Here is a 12,733-nt window from a genome sequence, read left to right on the forward strand (position 1 = left end):
CCTGATTTACAACAGAAGTTCATCTTTCCCATCTCCTAGGTTGAAGCCTTTCTTAATCAAAAGATTTCACATGAAGAGCCCAGCTTTGATTAGTTCCCATAGTACATGGCTTGTAATCAACTTACATTATAACCAGTTGCAACAGACTCTATTATTTTTTACATACCTTCTATTTTATTTCCTGTATGATAACAACACTTCTCCCACCTTATAAACTCAAGGTGGTTTCACTAACGAATTTTTTAAACATATAATCCACTTCTTGGCAGAGGTTTTAATGCTTATACCATGCAGGTTTTCCATCTTCTTTATGATTAAAAATGGCTTAGAAAATGACTGCTCTGTTAGCCAAGGGCTCCAAAAGAGGGCAATGATGATAACACAGATCAGAGGCTCAACCAACTATCAATGAAATATGTCACAAACAGGAAATAAGTATTTCTAGGCCGCCAATGAAATTTGGGATATTCTTTATTACTATAGCTTAATCTACCTTCTCAGGAGCAGTATACTATTCTAACCTGAACTAGATTGTTTAAGTATTTAGATTTCAGCCTTGTTTTCTGTTTTGTAATATAATTTCTATAAGCCTTTCTAATATGATAATAATTTCATTTGACTGGATCAGTTTTATAATTTCAGTTCCATACTAAGAGACTGTAGGTATGTCCTTGATTATAATTTCTTGGATTACTATACTGATTTTTGCCATGGGTTTTCCATCAGTATAATCCTCCCATCTGTTGCAAAACCATTTATTCATCCTGGGTATCTTAATAATGATTGCTTTAATAATCTGTGATCTGATAATGCCACCCCTCCTTGTGCAAAAGACTTGATATCCTTAGCCTTAGTGTCTTTTTTCAACAGTATCATTTGGATGGAGTTCCCCTACTGTCTATTCAGCCTCTATTGCCAAGCAAGATTTGGTTTCTATGTCACTCCCAGTCTATAATAAAATGAGTAATTTTGACTAAACCACACTTTGATCAATAATGAAATATCCACTCTGTGAGTTACTGACTTTGCAACATTATCATTTTGAACTTTAATTCTGATTATCTTGTGATTTTTGTGAGCATTTAATAAGACATGTTGCCATAGATATTTTGACTAATTGTGTGTGCCAAGTTCATCTATCTCAGGGGGGCTGGTAAAATGATTTGGAAAAGTAAATGTAAATTTTTTACCACTTCTGTATGTGTGCACATGCACACATCCATTCGTTGCTTAGAGCTAAGTGAATTGCCTTCTAAATGTATACTTTTCCTTGATCCTGTGGTTGATAAGAAATGAATGATTATATTTTGGAGGGAAAGAATACCGCTTCCTGAATAATTTTCAGAATTTTATAATCCACTCAAAGAATAAAATGTCTGTAGAGTGTCCAAATGCCATTATTTTCCAGTAATCTGCAGTAAAGCCCTCTCTTCTGACACTCAGAATTTTTTTTAAATACTTGGAAACCATATTAATAATCCAATACAGTAATTATCTACTCACCACCAATTAAACTGCACCCAAAGTCATGGGCTTTATGGCATTGAGGCAGGTCTCTAGAAAGTCTGTGTCAATGTTTAGTGGATTCCTGACATTTTGGCTGTGTCCACACTTCTTAGCCCAATTCTGCCTACTCTCACACTTAATAACTATTATGGACTGAATGTTTGTGTCTCCCCAAAACTTTAATGTTGAAGCATAACTCCCAATGCAATAATATTTGGCAATAGGTCCTTCAGGAATTGAGTAGCTCATGCAGGCTCCACCCTTATAATGGGGAAGTGCCCTTTAAGAGAGACCCCAGAGAGATTTCCTGCTCCTTCCTCAAGCAATAAACTAACTGAAGAAGATTAAGAGAGAGAGAAAGGTAACAGATTTCAGGATATAAATAATGACACATAATTTTTAGGGTGAACATTGATAAATGTTGAGGATTATTAAGGAGACTAATAATTTCCTTATTAGTAATGAAGAATGGTAGCCTGATTGGAACAGAATAAGCATTCTAGATCCCAAGCCACAATTTCCATTTCCATTCCTCATCCACTGCAATGCCAGGATCACTATTTCTTAATAAATTTCACCATTGCAGAAGTGTTATTGTGGGATGATGACTGACAGAAAGGTGTCAAGAGAAGCAGAGAATATTGAGTTTGATGGCAGACACTTTGATTTTATACATGCAGCATGCTTCCCATTTCTCTCCCAAATTACCATAGTGACTTATTCATTGTACCTCATAGAAGCACCTTTAAGAAATGAAGGTTTGACTAAGCCTGAGAAACACCCTGTGTGTTATCCTCTTGAAGATGTCAGACTGTCCTAAAACTTAATTGTTACTAGAGACTCTGGCAACGAGCCCAGCCTATTTCTAAGGGTTTTATTTTGAAGCCTGGTGACTGAGGGGTCATTTTGAGCATGCCTAGGCTTGGCTATTAGACAATATCTAGGCTCCAGCTGTCCCCAAAAGTGCATTCAATCAGTCCATTCCCTTGGTCTTCTTCAGTACGAAAGGTAATGATACTGAGATTGGTCTAGAGACAATGAGCTAACATTTATTTCCTTATATTTTTGTTCTAGAAAATGCCATCTTGATTTAATGTTATTTATAATTCCAAAATGAGTTAAATGTCATGACTGAAAAAAAGATGATTTTAGAATAAAATTTATGTCAGTGGACACAAGCAGGCCATGTCTAAAGTTGGGACAACCTTTCAAAAAATGCAAGCGATATAGTTTAGAAATCTCCTTCCTTGAATGAGCGTGTGTGTGTGTGTGCGTATGTGCGTGAGTATGTATGAGAAAGAATGAGAAAGAGAAAAGACTCACCCAAGATTTACAGAACTTCTATACTCATATAAGTATCCATACTTTCAATTATTTCCCATGTGGAAAGCACAGACTGTTTGTTAGGCCAGAAAAGGTTTATTCCAATGTCTTCCTATACTTCCCAAGCAACCCCCTACCCAACCCCCTATATGTATACTTGTGTGGGCCTCAGAGAGCTACTATATATTTCCAGAGTAAGTCAGATCACTGAAGCAGAAAACTCAGTAATAAAATTAATTTTTTTTTTTGCATTACTACTGGGGTAGTAAAACTTAAAAGCACAAGGAATTTAAAAGGTGAATAAGTTATTTCTTGTTTCATCTCCCACTTGTAAAAAGCATACAAGTTGTTACTCCTATCCTTGCAACAAGAAATAGCAAGACAAAGTGAAAATCAATTAAAAAATAAATAAAACCTGTCAGAGAAAAGAGAAAATTCAATTATTATTTAAAAACTGTTAGAGAAAAGACATCACAGGACAAACCATTACCCCAAAATATAAAGAGTCAAGTACATTCAGAAAGTTACAGCACCCAAGATTCCCCCACCTGAGGCCATAAGCAAATAGGACCAACTATTATTGGTACTTTTGATAAATGGTAGAGTCTGAGTGAGGACTAGCATAAGAGTAAGAAGATGCTGGGCACCACTGTCATGGAAGGATTTCAGACTTTCAGGTGTTTACTTCAGAATTCTCACTAGGTTCTCACAGGTAGGATCTAAGAAAACTTCCCATGTGATCCTGAAATGGGATGAGAAGGATAGCCATTGTAAACTCCCACTCAGACCACCCTTTCTATCAAAGGCTTAGTCTCCAGAGGGGTGCTAGAGGGAACTTTAATTAATTTGAACCAAAGAGCAACTCTGAAATCCTTTTTTTTTTCCCAGGAGGAAGGGAAATCTGTTTCACTTCAGATACCTCCACCTTTTCTGACTCACCTCAGGAAAAATAATTAAATAAAAGTCATAGTCAACAGAAAACAGGATTCAAAAAAGTAGACTGAGAATGTTGTATCTAGAGAAAGGGGACAGGGAAGAAAAGGAGTTGCCAAAGTGTCCTTTTAGAGGTGAATGGATAATCAAAGTGTAATACATCCATCCATGCTGTGAAAACTATTCAGTGATAAAAAAGAAGCTATCAAGTTACTCAAAGACATAGATGACTCTTAAATACATATAGATAAGCATAAGAAGCAAGAATTAGAAGACTGTGACATTTTGGGGAAGGTAAAACTAGAGATATAAAACAGATCAGTGATTGCCCCAAGTTTAGGGAGTGGGGAGGGTAGAATAGGTAAAAACAAGGAACTTTTTAGAAGCAGAAACTAACCATGAAACTAGACATACAACTCTTGTCTATGGTATTGCAGTGGTGAATACATGACACAATCTGTTTTTCAAAATTCATAGATCTTTACAGCATAAAAAGTGAGATCTAATGCATATAAAAAAAAAAGGCAAAACAGAATTTAACACAAAAACTGTCACAAGAGACAAAAGACATTATATAATTCCATAAGAGTAAATTTACTGGGAAAGTATGTCTATGAGATGCATGTGTGTGTGTGTATATATATATATATGTATATATATAAACACATATATATATTTTATATATATATATGTATATAAATTATCAGAGAACTCAAATATATAAAGCGAACCTTAAAAATAACTAAAGTGAGAAGTAGCAAAACAATAATAGTGGGGAACTCCAGTGCCTCACTTTCAGTTATGGGTAGTATAACCATACTGAAGATCAGTAAGCAAATACAACACTTGAAAAACACTATAGACCAGTATGAACTAGCAGACATATAAAGAACACCATCCAACAAGAGCAGAGCTCACATTCTTCTCCAGTGAACATGGAATAGCCTCTAAGACAGACTACATGTTGGGCCACAAAATAAGTCTTTACAAACTTCAGAAGACTGAAATCAAGCAAATTATCTTTTCTAACTACAATGTAATAAAACTAGAAATTAACAGCTGAAGGAAAACCAACAAATGCATGGTAATTGAATAATTCATTCTTAAATAATGAATGAGCCACAGAAGGACTTACAAGGGAATTTACAAAATTATCTCAAGATAAATGAAAACAAAAACACATTAAAAAAAAAAAAACTTTGGGGATACAGCAAAAGCAGTACAAAGAATCTATAGTAGAAAATGCTTACATTAAAAAAAAAAAAAAAAAAAAAAAAAAAAACAGTGCTTGCTTCAGCAGCACATATACCAAATTGGAATGATACAGAGATTAGCATGGCCCCGGCGTAAGGATGACACGCAAACTGGTGAAGCATTCCATATTTTTTAAGAAAAAAGAAGCAATTATTCATATAAATGTGGGAGGAGAACTCCTCCTAACCAATCATCTAAATGAAATCATATCTTCTAGCCAAGAGAAGAGATGGTGTTAAGTGGAAAATGCAAATCTGGGGAAAAAATTTTTCATCTGGCCAATGAGAGATTTGCTGTTCCAGAAATATTCTTTAATAATTTAATTCTTTAATTCTTCTGACATAGGCATTCATGAAATGGGGATTCCAGAAGCTATTGTCTATTCAATTCAGAATTTACCTGAAGAAATGCAGCCACATTTTTTTAAGAACATCGTTTTGACAGGAGGAAATTCCCTTTTCCCAGGATTTAGGGATCGAGTTTACTCAGAAGTTCGATGTCTCACTCCAATAGATTATGATGTTTCTGTTGTGCTGCCTAAAAACCTATTACTTATGCCTGGGAAGGTGGAAAATTGATATCAGAGAATGACAATTTTGACGATATGGTGGTAACAAGAAAAGATTATGAAGAAAATGGACATAGCATCTGTGAAGAAAAATTTGATATTTAAGAAACATTTCTGGAAGTTCTGACTATGCCAAAGGTTTAATTTTCAGTGTCTTTTTAAATGAAGTTACGGATCTGTGTTACCTTTCATCCTAAGATAACATCTTGAACTTATGTAATTACTTTGATCCATGGCTAATTTTCAAAGGTTTCTTAGCTATGCTACTAAGTAAACTGTAACTCACCCCATATTTTCATTTAGGAGTAGACTTACTATAACAATGCTTATGCTGCTTCTGAGAGTAAGTTCTCTTTCATTAAAAGATGAAAGAGTGAGTGTAATTTAAGCTTAATTCTTTATAGCCAAAAGCACAAAATTAACTGTCTCACTGGTCAGGTTTCCTTAGAAGGTAGATTTGTGTGACTAACTCAGAATTGACCAGAGTGTGTTCAGGCTAATACAGTTTCTCTCTTTTAGAACTAAGTATTTTATTTTTAAATTGTCATTTTTATTTATATATACTAAAATTGGAAACAATAAAAAAATAAATTAAAAAAAACCAGAAATCTCAAATCAGTAACCTAACTTTATACTTCAAAGATCTGAACAAGAAAAACAAAGTAAAGCCAAAGTTAGCAGAAGGAAGAAAATAATAATTAAAACAGAGATAAATGAAATAGAGAAGAGACAATCAAAAGGAAAAGAATCAACAAGATTAATACTTGGTTTTTTTAAAAGATGAAATTGACCAAATTTTACCTAAACAGAAAGAGGAAATTCAAATAGTGAAAATTAAAAATGTAAAAGGATATACATTACAACTGATATCACAGAAATAAAAAACATTATGAGATTACTATGAACAATTATACCTCCAACAAATTGGTTGATCTAAAAGAAATGGATAAGTTATTAGAAACATGCAACTGATCAAGTCTGAATCATAAAGAGATAAACAATTTCAATAGATCTGTAACTAGCTAAGAGATTTAAGCAGTATTCAAAACCTTCTGACAAAGAAAAACCCAGGTAACTTCACTGGAGAATTCTACTCCTCACAGTCTTCCAATGTATCAAAACAGGAAGGAACACTTTCAAACTCATCCTGAAAATATTAATAGCAGGGAATGTTTAGATGACAACATATACTAGTTACTAGTAATACTATTTTGCTAGGAGTAAACTTCTTTGAGGTTAAGAAATTGCTTGGAAAATTTCTAAATTATATGGGCATGACTTTGATGTTCTGATAATGTATTCAGATATTTGAAAATAGGATACATGTGTAATTTAGGGTTGTGCATGTGTGTGTGCTTGGTCACTCTGTCATGTCCAACTTTTGCAACCCTGAAGACTGTAACAAGCCAGGTTCCTCTGTCCACCACATTCTCCAGGCAAGAATACTGGACTAGGTGCCACTTCCTCCTCCAGGGGATCTTCCTGACCCAGGGATCGAGCCTACATATTTTACATCTCCTGCATCGGTAGGCAGATTCTTTACCATTGTACCAATTTAGGGTTAGGTTACTCTACCTTTGGAAGTACGGTCATGGCTGTAGTAGATACAGGGAAAGACACCTTCAGGCTGAAGCTACTGAACAACACTAGCTTCCACCAAAATATTATACTTTCTGAGAGAGAGCTGAGTAAAATATTGGGGAAAAGACTGTTGAATTGCAAAATTTTGTTTTAAATTTTCTGGATAGGGAATGGACTTTCACTTTATACTTTAATTTTGCTGGGAATTTGATCATGTTACCCATATTGTTCAAATTCGGGCTGTTTCTGCAGGTAAAATATTTGTGTTATGGTGTCACATGGAGCTCACCACATAGTTCTCCAGTAAGCAGGGTTGAAGTGAACAACAGTATACTAGGTGACTATTTGACCCGGCATACAGTTTAGGCTTGGATTTGATTTAATTTAACTGTTAGCTCTCTGACATAGTTTACAGTTACCCATCACACTAGATGAAGATTTAAAATGAAGAAGAAACATACTCATACAGAGAGAAAACAACTTTGTTCCTTATTTTTTCCACCAGTGGTCAGCTGTCTCTCTGATGTTCAAACACTTAAGTAGTGAAACCAGTGATTCAAGAGAGAACAGACCAACAATGTAGGGTAACATAGAAGAAGAATACATTTTTTGAAAGACCACTTGGGTTCAAATCTTTCCATTCCTATCTACCAGTTGTGTGACTGTGAGTACATCACTTAATCCTGATAAATCACATTTTATCATCATTAAAATAATGATATATATCAGAACATATCTCAAACTATCATCATAAGCCTTTAATGAATAATATATGAAAAGTATTTATCTTGGTGTCTGATACATAGTTTCAATAAAATCAGCTGCCAACACCATTATTATTTTTAAGCACAGCATATAGTTATGCATTAGACTCATCCTCTACTCATTCTTGCCTAGCTTTCCTTATATCCAAATCATCCTAATTTTCTGCATAGCACATTCATGATTTCTGTTTTCTCCTGTTCCTCCATGCCTTCAAGCTTACAAGCTCTAGACAAACTAAGAAAATAGACCCTCTTTGACTGTGAACTCCTAACCTCTCCCCTTCTGCCCCTTCTACCTCACCATATGTCTCATCCTTTCAGTACCCAGCAGGTCATTAATTACTGGATAAGGGTTTTACCATGCTAACCTACCCCTCAAATACATTTAATAAAATTTTAATGTCAAAGCTACTAAAAAATTAAATACTGTGTGTGATCTCCTCTAGAATTATGCAGCAATAACTCTGACAGTATACTGTTGTTGCCCAAACAAACTCATAAAGTAAACGGTGCGAGGGTCAAGGAGGTGGCTGCACCAAGAGCGTACATTTCTCTCATCTCTCCGTTTTCATTATTTGTCAAGCAATGCCCTTAACAACCAGGTCTGGCTGGTGGAAAAAAAAAATGTGGCAAGAACTTTAAGGATTTATTTCTCCTTGTAAGTCTGAGGACAGTGTCTGAACAAGTTGTCTGAAGGCTGGGACAGTCATCTGATCTTCCTAACTTTTGGTGTGCTCTTTGATTGTACAGAGGAGAAAATTGAAACCCAAAAATATAGTGAGTTGCCCAAAATCTTGTATCGAGTAGTATATTAAGCAGTTTCTCAAAGTCATCCATCTCCCTCTTTATTCTTTAGTTTCCTCAAATATTTCTTCTAGGCATTTTATCTTCAACAGCATGCTTTTATGCTCCTAAACCCTGGTTGCCCCAAGCATGCTAAATACTGAAATGCTCATTCATAACCTCCTTTTCTTTCTCACTTTGTTTTCTGTTGCGCGATTTCTATTTCTTCTGAAAACTCCAACTCCAATCCCCTTTATCAACACCAGTGCTCAATGATACAATTAATACTTATCATTGTTGGTTTCTAGGTCTTTTATTTCCAAGCATCGTATGCACTCTGATGAAAGTTTCATATCTTTTTAAAAGAGACTTTCTTTTTTTTTTTTTTTATTATTATTTTTTTTTTTTCCAGTGGGTTTTGTCATACATTGATATGAATCAGCCATGGATTTACATGTATTCCCAATCCTGATCCCCCCTCCCACCTCCCTCTCCACCCGATTCCTCTGGGTCTTCCCAGTGCACCAGGCCGGAGCACTTGTCTCATGCATCCCACCTGGGCTGGTGATCTGTTTCACCATAGATAGCATACATGCTGTTCTAAAAGAGACTTTCTAAATTAAGAAATATTTCTTACATCTAAATAAATTGTATATAAGTCCAGATGGTACACAGAGTGAAAAAGTGAACATTCAACTACTCAGTACTAGCTTACAGGACAGAACATTATAAACCTTTTAAGGCTCCTGATACCTCTCATTATGAGAATATATCTCCCGTATCCCCAAATTTAATATCTAGTTCTACTTGGGTGTTTAACATTTCCTTATTTTTCACTGTAGCTTCCCTATAGATATCTATCTATCCTTGTTGATTTGAAGGGTATCAGAATGAAAGGGCCCCTGTCTTTTTTGTTGTTTTACTGTCAATTTTCAGCACAATGCCTGAGAAAGTGGAAATAGTACTTTTTGTTTGTTGTTTTGTTTTTATTATTTGAATTGGCAGAAGAATGCATTATCTCACTGAATAGCCACATCTGCCCTGTGAGGTGTCTGAGAAGGACCAGTATGTTCTCCAGTTGATGGATGGGGGAACTGAGGCTCTGAGAAGCTTTGCTCAGGCCATTTTATCCCTGGCTGGGTAGACAGAGGATCAGAGACATTTCATTCCTGACGACTCCTCCATGGTCGCTGCTAGCAGAGTAGGCCACCCTGCAATGTCACTTTGGTTCTACAGTAAGAACCACATTTGAGATTTTTTGAAGCTTGGCCATTTCTCCATGTTTACATTTTCTTTATCCCCCCATAACCACTGGAGTGCTAAATTCATGTTTTAGGAGAAACAGAGAAGTCAGATGCTGAGAAAGATTGCAGCTTTCCTGTTTTCCAGTGGTGATCCCTGAATTACTTTACTAGCAAGAAATAGAAGAGCTGTGTAGGGGGATAGCAGAGAGGCTGGCACTCTAAGGGCAACAGATGTGGCTGAAGTATTGCCCACTCAGTTCAGATCAGCACCCTGTGAACTACAGCAAATTTCTGATGGAGTTTGCCTTCATCCTCAGGTTTGTAGTTTTTCAGTCAGTAAGTTGTGTCTGATTCTTATGCAACCACATGGACTGCAGCCCACCAGTCCTGGGATTTCCCAGGCAAGAAGACGGGAGTGGGTTGCCATTTCCTACTACAAGGGATCCTCCCAACCCAGGTACTGAACCCACATCTCCTTTACCACTGAGTCACCAGGAAAACCTTTCATCCTCATGACCAGCAGAGTAATCTCTCATTTTCCCCTCATGTTTGCTCTTTGTTGGAATTCTCCATCCTGATTTTGTTTTGGTGTTGTGTGTCCAAACCACAGGCTGTAGCTACTGTCTAGCTGCTTCTGTTGCAAGATCTAGGCTAGATCTGTCTCTGCTTAGGTTGGCACTCTATTTCCCCATTTCTAGCAGCTTTTCCTCACTTTCTCACGACCTTTCCAAAAGGTTATGACATTAGTCAAAGTTCTGGGTGGTAACAAGTGAAAAGAAAGAAAGAGGTAAAGTAAACGCAAGGGTAATAATCTAGTTTAAAAAGCATGATTTTAGAGTTTAGATAATTAGATTTAACATCTAGTTTCTGTCAAGTATGAGCTGTGTCTCCTTTTTTAAATGATTTACCTTGTTTGTAAAACAAGACAGATAAGATTTGCTTCACATTGTTACTGTGACTTTTTTTCCAGATGATAAGCTTGAATGCACTAAGTTCTGAAGACCTAAAATGATGGTTTTTTTTTTAATAATCATTTTGACCTGAAAAAATTAGAAAGGTGTATAGTTAAACATCAGTTACTGTAACGTTCTTGACAGCATTTTTTAAAATACTCATTTTCTTACAAAAATGAATGTATATGAAAATGAACAATATGTATTAAATATAAAGAAATGAAACATATTAAAAGGATCTGAGAAGCAGTTAAAAACCAGAATAAATACATTATTGCAAAATGTTCCTTTAGTTTTCAGGTAAGTTACTAAAATCAGAAATACATTGGGTTCTTTATTTCTTCATTTCTGATAACAAAGGAATCTGACAAGTATTTCTGGAGAGATTTGATTCAGGGACAGATGTCAAAATTTCCTAGATATAACTTCTTTCTTTTTGTTAATATTATAATTAGGCTTCATGTAAGACTACCCACTTCCTACTAATCTCTTTGCTATGCTTCAGGTAAATTTCTACACATTTAAAAATATGAAGCAGTATGTTAATATTTGAAAGTCTCTTTTACACTAAGATAACTTGTCTATTGTTTTACAATGGCAAGTTACAATAGGAGAAGAAATTCAAATGTCAAAATCATGAACTTTCAGCTGGGTTCTTGACAATTCCACTAGGAACAAATTTATTCAAATAAAATTGTCCAACAAGGCCATGAGGATCATGGTGCTGACAATGTATATAAATAAAAATTATATTTTCTCTCTGTCCAGTGACTTCATAATATAATTTTCATTAGAAAATATTGAATTATTTCTGGAGTATTTAGCAAGGGTAAACCATAGTCATTTTATTTTTCTGATTCAAAGCTCTTTTTTTTTTTTCTGTCACTATAATGATACCCATGTGAGTTCATTAACCTTATGTTTTGTCAAAATACTTTCAAAGTGTTGCCAAAAAGCCAGCTCTTTAGTAAAGCAGTTTATTCTGGTGAAATGGTTTTTCCTCATGACTTCATGGTCTCCCTCTCTCTGTTCCCTGGACATCTCATCTTTCTCTGGATTGAAGGATTTAAGTTCCTTTTTAAGTCTACACTTCTAAAAATAATTTACAACATACTGAATTTAAATATCTTCTTGGGACAACAGTTTTGAATTCAATTTAGTGGAATTTATTATTTCCCTTGAGAAATTTTATCTTCCTCCAAGCTTAATTTATTTTTCCTCTATATTACATATACTTACTGCTTTATATTCCCAAAATTTAAAGCATTTTTTTCATTCATGCAAAAAAATAATTAAGGAAAAAATTGTAGCTGCTTGGCAATTTTTGATGCAGTCTTTGCCTACTTCACATACAATGATGATGAAAGCAGAAAAATATGAAGTTATCCATGTGTTTCTAGAAATTAAGGTTTTTTCACTTACTGAATGACAATGGATTACCACTAAGGAACTCCATCTGTAGCCTCTCTGTGCAGAGCCTTAGGAAAGAATTGGCCTGGTCTGCAAGGATGAAAGGTGTTTCTATCCTTTCTTCAGTCTTCCCTATGCTCGCAAATGCAAGGTCCCACGGAACAGAAAACGTGGTGGCTATAACTCTACTGTAAGGCTGTCCCTCTGTGACGAGTACAGCTGCTGTGCTGTCCAAGCATCTTGGAGTTTCTCTCTGTACACATCCATGTGGAGACCATGAAATCCAACAACAGATCAGCCAGAACAGTGGGGGCTGATGGTGGCAAACAACACTGGGATACACAGTCTCCATCATTTATATGTGGCAAACAGTATAGACAGAATGAACCTCAGGAGCTGCAAACTGCAAGCTTT

General features: G+C 35.5%; 1 non-coding gene across 1 annotated transcript; it reads left to right on the forward strand.

The window, feature by feature from the left end:
- Positions 1 to 5,046: 5,046 nt before the first annotated feature.
- Positions 5,047 to 5,149, forward strand: LOC133070863 (U6 spliceosomal RNA). Its single transcript, XR_009696266.1, has one exon. It is a non-coding gene; the product is annotated as a U6 spliceosomal RNA (small nuclear RNA).
- The last annotated feature ends 7,584 nt before the right edge of the window (positions 5,150 to 12,733 follow it).

The sequence above is a fragment of the Dama dama genome, chromosome 15, assembly GCF_033118175.1.
Source record: "Dama dama isolate Ldn47 chromosome 15, ASM3311817v1, whole genome shotgun sequence".
Lineage (NCBI taxonomy): Eukaryota > Metazoa > Chordata > Mammalia > Artiodactyla > Cervidae > Dama > Dama dama.